This window comes from Triticum urartu, chromosome 1 (assembly GCF_003073215.2).
Source record: "Triticum urartu cultivar G1812 chromosome 1, Tu2.1, whole genome shotgun sequence".
In the NCBI taxonomy this organism is placed as follows: domain Eukaryota; kingdom Viridiplantae; phylum Streptophyta; class Magnoliopsida; order Poales; family Poaceae; genus Triticum; species Triticum urartu.
In genome coordinates, this window is record NC_053022.1 from 190,188,493 (window position 1) to 190,197,774 (window position 9,282).

Sequence of the window (9,282 nt, forward strand, 5' to 3'; positions counted from 1 at the left end):
AGGCTTCACCGCAAGTCTGTATAAAACCATATGCTTTGATCACTTTATCAAAGCATATATTCCAACTCTGAGATGCTTGCACCAGTCCATAGATGGATCCCCGGAGCTTGCTCACTTTGTTAGCACCTTTAGGATCGACAAAACCTTCTAGTTGCATCATATACAGCTCTTCTTTAAGAAATCCATGAAGGAATACAGTTTTGAAATCGATTTGCCCGATTTCATAAAATGCGACAACTGCTAACATGATTCAGACAGACTTTTAAGCATCAATACGAGTGAGAAAATCTCATCGTATTCAACACCTTGAACTTGTCGAAAACATTTTGCGACAAATCGAGCTTTGTAGATAGTAACACTGCTATCAGCATCTGTCTTCCTCTTGAAGATCCATTTATTCTTAATGACTCACCGATCATCGGGTAAGTCAATCAAAGTCCATACTTTGTTCTCATACGTGGATCCCATCTCAGATTTCATGGCCTCAAGCCATTTCGCGGAATCTGGGCTCATCATCGCTTCCTCATAGTTCATAGGTTCGTCATGGTCAAGTAACATGACACCCAGAACATGATTACCGTACCACTCTAGTGCGGATCTCACTCTGGTTGACCTACGAGTTTCGATAGTAACTTGATCTGAAGTTACATGATCATCATCATTAGCTTCCTCACTAATTGGTGTAGGAGTCACGGGAACAGATTTCTATGATGAACTACTTTCCAATAAGGGAGCAGGTACAGTTACCTCATCAAGTTCAACTTTCCTCCCACTCACTTCTTTCGAGAGAAACTCCTTCTCTAGAAAGGATCCATTCTTAGCAACTAATGTCTTTCCTTCGTATCTGTGATAGAAGGTGTACCCAATAGTCTCCTTTGGGTATCCTATGAAGACACATTTCTCCGATTTGGGTTCGAGCTTTGGTTTTTTGCCAAACCACAGTTCATATAGCGTCGTCTCAACGGATTTAGATGGTGCCCTATTTAACGTGAATGCAGCTGTCTCTAATGCATAACCCCAAAACGATAGTGGTAAATAGGTAAGAGACATCATAGATTGCAGCATATCTAATAAAGTATGGTTACGATGTTCGGACACACCATTATGGTATGGTGTTCCAGGTGGCGTGAGTTGCGAAACTATTCCACATTGTTTCAAATGAATACAAAACTCGTAACTCAAATATTCTCCTCCACGATCAGATCGTAGAAACTTTATTTTCTTGTTACGATTATTTTCCACTTCACTCTGAAATTATTTTAATTTTTCAAATGTTTCAGATTTATGTTTCATCAAGAAGATATACACATATCTTAATCAAATCATCTGTGAAGGTCAGAAAATAACGATACCTGCCGTGAGCCTCAACGCTCATCGGACTGCATACATCAGTATGTATTATTTCCAACAAGTCTGTTGCTCGCTCCATTGTTCCGTAGAACGGAGTCTTAGTCAACTTGCCCATGAGGCATGGTTCGCAAGCATCAACTCATTCATAATCAAGTGATTCCAAAAGCCCATCAGCATGGATTTTATTCATGCGCTTTACACCAATATGACCTAAATGGCAGTGCCAAAAATAAGTTGCACTCTCATTATTAACTTTGCATCTTTTGGCTACAATATTATGAATATGTGTAACACTACGACCGAGATTCATTAGACCATTCACCTTGGGTGTATGACCATTGAAGGTGTTATTCATGTAAACAGAACAACAATTATTGTCTCACTTTAAATGAATAACCGTATTGCAATAAACATGATCAAATCATATTCATGCTTAACTCAACCACCAAATAACATTTATTTAGATTCAACACTAATCCCGAAAGTATAGGGAGTGTGCGATTATGATCATATCAATCTTGGAACCACTTCCAACACACATCGTTACTTCACCCTTAATTAGTCTCTGTTCATTCTGCAACTCCCGTTTCGAGTTACTAATCTTAGCAACTGAACTAGTATCAAATACTGAGGGGTTGCTATAAACACTAGTAAAGTACACATCAATAACATGTATATCACAGATACCTTTGTCCACCTTGCCATCCTTCTTATCTGCCAAATACTTGGGGGAGTTCTGCTTCTAGTGACTAGTCCCTTTGCAGTATAAGCACTTAGTCTCAGGCTTAGGTCTAGACTTGGGCTTCTTCACTTGAGCAGCAACTTGCTTGCCATTATTCTTGAAGTTCCCCTTCTTCCCTTTGCCCTTTTCTTGAAACAAGTGGTCTTGTCAACCATCAACACTTGATGCTTTTCTTGATTTCTACCTTCGTCGATTTAAGCATCACGAAAAGCTTGGGAATCGTTTCCATTATCCCTTGCATATTATAGTTCATCATGAAGTTCCAGTAACTTGGTGATAGTGACTAGAGAACTCTGTCAATCACTATCTTATCTGGAAGATTAACTCCCACTTGATTCAAGTGATTGTAGTACTCAGACATTCTGAGCACATGCTCATTAGCTGAGCTATTCTCCTCCATTTTGAGGGCAAAGTGCTTGTCAAAGGTCTCATACCTTTCGACACGGGCATGAGTTTGAAATACTAATTTCAACTCTTGGAACATCTCATATGCTTTGTGGCGTTCAAAACATCTTTGAAGCCCCGATTCTAAGACGTAAAGCATGGTGCACTACACTATCAAGTAGTCATCACATGGAGCTCACCAAACGTTCATAACGTCTGGATCTGCTCCAGCAATCGGTTTGTCACCTAGCGGTGCATCGAGGACATAATTCTTCTTTGCAACAACGAGGATAATCCTCGGATCACGGATCAAATCCGCATCATTGCTACTAACATCTTTCAACTTAGTTTTTCTCTAGGAACATATCAAAAATAAACGGGGAGCTACATCGCGAGCTATTGATCTACAACATAGTTATGCAAATACTATCAGGACTAAGTTCATGATAAATTAAAGTTCAATTAATCATATTACTTAAGAACTCCCACTTAGATAGACATCCCTCTAGTCATCTAAATGATCACGTGATCCAAATCAACTAAACCATGTCCAATCATCATGTGAAATGGAGTAGTTTTCAATGGTGAACATCACTATGTTGATCATATCTGTTATATGATTCATGCTCGACCTTTCAGTCTCTAGTGTTCCGAGGCCATATCTGCATATGCTAGGCTCGTCAAGTTTAACCCGAGTATTCCGTGTGTGCAAAACTGGCATGCACCCGTTGTATGTGAACGTAGAGCTTATCACACCCGATCATCACGTGGTGTCTTAGCACGACGAACTGTAGCAACGGTGCATACTCAGGGAGAACACTTATACCATGAAATATACAGCCGAACTAAGCAAAATAAGATGCATAAAGGATACACATCACATGCAATCAAAATATGTGACATGATATGGCCATGATCATCTTGCGCCGTTGATCACCATCTCCAAAGTACCGTCATATTCTCTACCGTCACCGGCATGACACCATGATCTCCATCATCTTGATCTCCATCAACGTGTCGTCACATGGTCGTCTCGCCAACTATTGCTCTTGCAACTATTGCTATCACTTAGCGATAAAGTAAAGCAATTAATTGGCACTTGCATCTTATGCAATAAAGAGACAACCATAAGGCATCTACCAGTTGCCGATAACTTCCACGAAACATGATCATCTCATAGATCAATTTATATCTCATCATGTCTTGACCATATCACATCACAACATGCCCTGCAAAAACAAGTTAGACGTCCTCTACTTTGTTGTTGCAAGTTTTACGTGGCTGCTACGGGCTGAGCAAGAACCGTTCTTACCTACGCATCAAAAACCACAATGCGCTATAGTGATTTCTTTTTGATCTTCAGAAAGAACCCTGTTCATTGAATCTGATTCAACTAAAGTTGGAGAAACAGACACCAACTAGCCACCTGTGTGTGTAGCACGTCGGTAGAACCAGTCTCGCGTAAGCGTATGGGTATTGTCGGTCTGAGCCGCTTCATCCAACAATGCCACTGAATCAAGAATCAACTAGTGACGGCAAGCAATATGTATATACCCACGCCCACAACTCCTTTGTGTTCAACTCGTGCATATAACATTTACGCATAATCCTGGCTCTGATACCATTGTTGGGGAACGTAGTAATTTCGAAAAAATTCCTACACACACGCAAGATCATGGTGATGCATAGCAACAAAGAGGGGAGAGTTTCGTCCACGTACCCTCATAGACCATAAGCGGAAGCGTTATGAGAATGCGGTTGATGTAGTCGTACGTCTTCACGATCTGACCGATCCAAGTACCGAATGTACGGCACCTCCGAGTTCAGCACACGTTCAGCTCGGTCACGTCGCATGAACTCCGATCAAGCAGAGCATCGAGGGAGAGTTCCATCAGCACGATGGCGTGGTGATGAGGATGATGATGCTACCGACACAGGGCTTTGCCTAAGCATCTCTACGATATGACCGAGGTGGATTATGGTGGAGGGGCCACCGCAGACGGCTAAAAGATCAACTGATCAACTTGTGTGTGCATGGGGTGCCCCCTCCCCCGTATATAAAGGAGTGGAGGAGGGGGAGCGCCGGCCCTCTACTATGGCGCGCCCTGGGGAGTCCTACTCCCACCGGGAGTAGGATTCCCCCCTTCCATGTAGTAGGAGTAGGAGAGAAGGAAAGGGAAAAGAGAAGAGAAGGAAGGAGGGGGCGCCGCCCCTCCCCCTAGTCCAATTTGGACTAGGCCTTGGGGGGCGCGCAGCCTCTCCTCTCTCTTTCCCTTAAAGCCCAATAAGGCCCTTATACTCCCCGGCGAATTCTCGTAACTCTGCGGTACTCCGATAAATACCCGAACCACTCAGAACATTTCCGATGTCCGAATATAGCCTTCCAATATATTGATCTGTATGTCTCAAACATTTCAGGACTCCTCGTCATGTCCCTGATCTCATCCGGGACACCGAACAACCTTCGGTACATCAAAACACATAAACTCATAATACTGATCGTCACCGAACGTTAAGCATGTGGACCCTATAGGTTCGAGAACTATGTAGACATGACCGAGACTCATCTCCGGTCAATAACAAATTGCGGAACCTGGATGCTCATATTGGCTCCTACATATTCTACGAAGATCTTTATCGGTCAAACCGCATAACGGTATACGTTGTTCCCTTTGCCAGCGGTATGTTACTTGCCCGAGATTCGATCGTCGGTATCTCAATACCTAGTTCAATCTCGTTACCGGCAAGTCTCTTTACTCGTTCCGTAATGCATTGTCCCGCAACTACCTCATTAGTCACATTGTTTGCAAGGCTTATAGTGATCTGCATTACCGAGAGGGCCCAGTGATACCTCTCCAACAATCGGAGTGACAAATCCTAATCTCGATCTATGGCAACTCAACAAGTACCATCGGAGACACCTGTAGAGCACCTTTGTAATCACACAATTATGTTGTGACATTCGGTAGCACACAAAGTGTTCCTCCGGTATTCGGGAGTTGCATAATCTCATAGTCAGAGGAACATGTATAAATCATGAAGAAAGCAGTAGCAACAAAATAAACGATCATCGTGCTAAGCTAACGGAATGGGTCAAGTCAATCACATCATTCTCTAATGATGTGATCCCGTTAATCAAATGACAACTCATGTCTATGGCTAGGAAACTTAACCATCTTTGATTCAACAAGCTAGTCAAGTAGAGGCATACTAGTGGCACTCTGTTTGTCTATGTATTCACACATGTACTAAGTTTCCGGTTAATACAATTCTAGCATGAATAATAAACATTTATCATGATATAAGGAAATAAATAATAACTTTATTATTGCCTCTAGGGCATATTTCCTTCATAATGGTGGCAAGGCAAGCAATCCAACACACGAGCACACAAAAAGCAAATGAAGAAGAAGGACGGAAGAGGGGCGAAGAAAAGGCGAATCTTTTCGAAAATCGTTTTAGAAGTGGGGAGAGGAAAATGAGAGGCGAATGGCAAATAATGTAATGCGAGGGATGAGAGTTTATGGTGGGTACTTGGTATGTCTCAGCTTGGGGTAGATCTCCCCGGCAACGACGCTAGAAATTCTTTCTTCTACCTCTTTAGCTTGCGTTGGTTTTTCCCTTGAAGCGGAAAGGGTGATGCACCAAAGTAGAGTAAGTATTTCCCTCAGCTTTTGATAACCAAGGTATCAATCCAGTAGGAGACTACGCACAAGTCACCGAATACCTGCACAAACAAACACCAACTTGCACCCAACGCGACAAAGGGGTTGTCAATTCCTTCATGGTTATTTGCAAAGTGAGATCTGATATAGATGGATAAATTGTAAAGTAATATTTTTGGTATTTTTGGTTTATGGAACGGGAAGTAAAAGATTGCAAAGAAAGTAAATAGGAAACTAAAATTGTAGATCGGAAACTTATATGATGGAAAATAGACCCGGGGGCCATAGGGTTCACTAGAGGATTCTCTCAAGATAGAAAATATTACAGTGGGTGAACAAATTACTGCCGAGCAATTGATAGAACAACGCAAAGTTATGATGATATCTAAGGCAATGATCATGAACATAGGCATCACATCCGTATCAAGTAATCTGAATCCTGCCTGCATCTACTAATTTTACTCCACACATCGACCGACTCCTGCCTGCATCTAGAGTATTAAGTTCATGAAGAACAGAGTAACACATTAAGTAAGATGACATGATGTAGCGGGATAAACACAAGCAATATGATGAAAACCTCATCTTGTTGTCCTCAATGGCAACAATACAATATGTGTCGGTTCCCCTTCTGTCACTAGGATCGAGCACCACAAGATTGAACCTGAAGCAAAGCACTTCTCCCATTGCCATGAACACCAATCCAGTTGGCCAAACGAAATCAATAGTTCGAAGAGACTTGCAAAGATATCAAATCATGCACATAAGAATTCAAAGGAGATTCAAATAATATTCATAGATAAGATGATCCTAAATCCACAATTGATCAGATCTTGTCAAACACACCGCAAAAAAGTATTACATTGAATAGATCTCCAAGAACATCAAGAAGAACATGGTATTGAGAATCAAAGAGAGAGAAGAAGCCATCTAGCTACTAGCTATGGACCTGTAGGTCTCTGGTAAACTACTCACGCTTCATCGGAGAGGCAATGGTGTTGATGTAGAAGCCCTTCGTGATGGAATCCCCCTCTAGCAGGACGTCGGAAAAGGCCCCTAGATGGGATTTGACGGGTACAGAAGGTTGCGGCGGTGGAAAAGTTGTTTTGTGGCTCTCTTGGAAGGTTTTGGGATATTTGAGAATATATAGGCGGAAGAAATAGGTCAGTGGAGTCACGAGGGGCCCATAAGGGTGGGGGGCGTGCCCTACCCCCTGGGCACGCCTCCCAACCATGTGGCCACCTCGTGGCTTTCCTGACGTGCATTCCAAGCCCCCTGGATGTCTTCTAGTCCAAGAAAAATCATCACGAAAGTTTTATTCCGTTTGGACTCCGTTTGGTATCCCTTTTTGCGGAACTCTAAAACAAGGAAAAAACAGGAACTGGCACTAAGCTCTAGGTTAATAGGTTAGTCCCAAAAATAATATAAAATAGCATATTAATGCATATAAAACATCCAAACTAGATAATATAATACCATGGAACAATAAAAAATTATAGATACGTTGGAGACGTATCACACACCGTTGTTGTCGTACTCCTGGACATTGGCCCTAGCTTCAAGGAAGGCTAGAATGTTATAGACTTCGGTCTCATGGAGCGAGTCAACTGGCGGGAGGAGGCGAAACGGGTTGGTGCAAGGAAGCAGTCGACGATGGCCATCCATGCCGCTGTGGGGGGCACTGGCACCCACACGGGGATAGACGCTGGCAACGGCGCAGCGGAGACATTCGTGTGCATGGGCAGCGGCACGAGGGCGCGTAGCAGTGCACGCGCATGCGCATCCGCTAGCAGGTGCACGGGCACGTGAAAGTCGGCGGGGACCTCGTGGAGCCCCGTGGCGTCAAGCTCGGTAGCAACATGCTGCTCCCGGCCCATCAATGCCATGGGGATGGGCGCTGGCTCAGTAAGGATGACGGGAGCCAGAACGGGAGCGGGGACAGCCGCGACGTCCGGTTTAAGCTCGTCCCAAAGTGCCTTATGTTCTTGAGACTCCGGTTGGGTGTCTTCCTTAGGAAACTGGAAGACTAAGGGCAGACCATTGTGATACGTCATGGCGTCCGGTTAGGTCAGGCTGGTTGGAGGTAGACACAGGAGAATCGAAGAGGAAGAGAGAAGATGTAGTGATACCGGGTAGTGCGGGGGTGATTTTAAACTGCGGCGCTGGCATCATTAAATGTGGGGGCAGTTGTGAAGGAAATATGCCCTAGAGGCAATAATAAAGTTATTATTTATTTCCTTATATCATGATAAATGTTTATTATTCAGGCTAGAATTGTATTAACCGGAAACATAATACATGTGTGAATACATAGACAAATAGAGTGTCACTAGTATGCCTCTACTTGACTAGCTCGCTGATCAAAGATGGTTAAGTTTCCTAGCCATTGACATGGGTTGTCATTTGATTAACGGGATCACATCATTAGGAGAATGATGTGATTGACATGACCCATTCCGCTAGCTTAGCACATGATCGTTTAGTGTGTTGCTATTGCTTTCTTCATGACTTATACATGTTCCTATGACTATGAGATTATGCAACTCCTGTTTACAGGAGGAACACTTTGTGTTCTACCAAACTAGGTGATTATAAAGGTGCTCTACAGGTGTCTCCAAAGGTACTTGTTGGGTTGGCGTATATCGAGATTAGGATTTGTCACTCCGATTGTCGGAGAGGTATCTCTGGGCCCTCTCGGTAATGCACATCACTTAAGCCTTGCAAGCATTGCAACTAATGAGTCAGTTGCGGGATGATGTATTACAGAACGAGTAAAGAGACTTGCCGGTAACGAGATTGAACTAGGTATTGAGATACCGACGATCGAATCTCGGGCAAGTAACATACCGATGACAAAGGGAACAACGTATATTGTTATGCGGTCTGACCGATAAAGATCTTCGTAGAATATGTAGGAGCCAAGATGAGCATCCAGGTTCCGCTATTGGTTATTGACCGGAGACGTGTCTCGGCCTTGTCTACATAGTTCTTGAACCCGTAGGGTCCACACGCTTAACGTTACGATGACAGTTATATTATGAGTTTATATGTTTTGATGTACCGATGGTTGTTCGGAGTCCCGGATGTGATCACGGACATGACGAGGAGTCTCGAAATGGTCCAGACATGAAGAATGATATA